The sequence below is a fragment of the Grammomys surdaster genome, unplaced genomic scaffold, assembly GCF_004785775.1.
Source record: "Grammomys surdaster isolate TR1022 unplaced genomic scaffold, NIH_TR_1.0 182, whole genome shotgun sequence".
In the NCBI taxonomy this organism is placed as follows: Eukaryota; Metazoa; Chordata; class Mammalia; order Rodentia; family Muridae; genus Grammomys; species Grammomys surdaster.
The window spans coordinates 515,131-516,913 of record NW_021604627.1 but is presented as its reverse complement, the minus strand read 5'-3'; positions in this window follow the sequence as shown (position 1 = coordinate 516,913).

The following is a 1,783-nucleotide window of genomic DNA, read 5'->3' as shown; positions in this document are numbered from 1 at the left end:
ATATATATATATATATATATATATATATATGTCTAAACCCAGAAGTATATGTATTTAATTTTCTCTATAAATGGTTTATAACCATCTTGTCTTGTCATCGCTTTTTTCAGGATGGAGAAAGTATGTGCCTTTTGTTTGCAGTACATTTTACTTTCTTTGAGTGACTGATAACACCGAAGGCTTAGATGATAATAGAAGAGTTTTTACTTCTTTAAGGTATTCTTTTAATAAGTAAATTTAAAGCAGTCTGTTTCTCCAGCTTAGTTGCTTCTGTGGCATTCTAAACTAGTGCCAATTGTTTAGAAAATAAGGCTGACTCTGTTGAAAGGGTGACTTAACTGGTCAAAGTGCAGAGAATTTATTTTGAGGGGAGAGGGTTAAACTTATTCCAGCATTAACTCATTTTTTCAGATGCTGTAGTAAAGTGTTAGGAATATAGCAAGAGGCATCTGCAGTTTTGATCAAGAACTATTTTATGTTCTCTTTCTGGTTCTTGCAAGGCAGTAATGCAAACTTGGCATGCAGCCGATGGGCTATCATCTGTTTTTCTTTCTTTAGTTACAGATGTTTAAGTATATAATGCAATATATGTTGTTCCAGATCCTCTGAGATTGGATTGACTACATGAGAGATTAATTTAGAGAAAGGCCTTTGAGGAAAATGGAAGTAGAGATAGATGTGATTTGAGTGAACCTCTGTGAATCATTGACCAGATATTCCTCCATGGCCAAATTCAGAAATAGATTAGTGAGATGAATTATGAGCCTTGGGACTAGATTGGACTTGGAGCTGCAGTTGCTGCCTATCCTCTTTCTCTGATTCCAGCCACTCCAATTTTCTATCACCATGAGCCCTCATCCATACAGATCTTTCTGGCTTTATCATGTAGTTTGACCTGAGATGTCCATCATCCTGGAGTGAATTAAGTCTTTGACAATCATCCTCTCAAAGGTTAGGGCCACTATACTTGCCCACTCATACTCATTCTTAGGCAAAAGAGTACTGAGAACCTTCCAAGCAGCTATTGGTGCAGAAAAATCTAGTCCTAGTATATGAGAACTGGCCACAAGGTGTTATGAGAACAATGAGTCAAAAAGATACAAATTGCAGAGTTCAATTCATTTGGGACTCACAAATAAAAGTGTAGTGTAGGTATATCAGCAAGACCAGTGAGTGGACCACTGAAATTCACATCATAAGAAGACTTATATAGTGGTTAGGATAAATGTAACTTTCATCTTAGCTGAGATGTACCTGGTTTACTTCAAGGTAAAGTAAAAATATTAGGTACATTCATGGTGCTGACTGAGGCACATCTGGCCATAAGCATAAACATAAACATGTTGTTGTTTCTTTGTAGTACTATGTAAAGGAAACAGAGCAGGGATACTTAGAGGTAGTCATGGTGATTACAACTTAGGCTTGCTGCAATCAGGTATAACTGGATACAAAACACAGTAGTTGCTCATTAGATAAAGTCAGCCCCTCTTTCTCTTGCAAATAAGTTTTTGTCAATTTGCTTGGTCCACAGTTTGCGAACTGTTTGGGAAGAATTATTTCAAAAAGCCAATGCCCATTACTTCCTGCCTGTTAGCACATCCCCTGCTGTGATGGTCATAGACTAGGGTTCTACAACTGTAAGCAACACCCACCAAGCCAATTTAATGGCTTTTATCATAAGTTGTCTTGGTCATAGTATTTTGTCACAGCAATAGAAAACTAAGGCAGTAGGTGAAGGCTTGCTTCTTTTATAAGAAATGTCTCACAGGAACTCAGAGTCAGA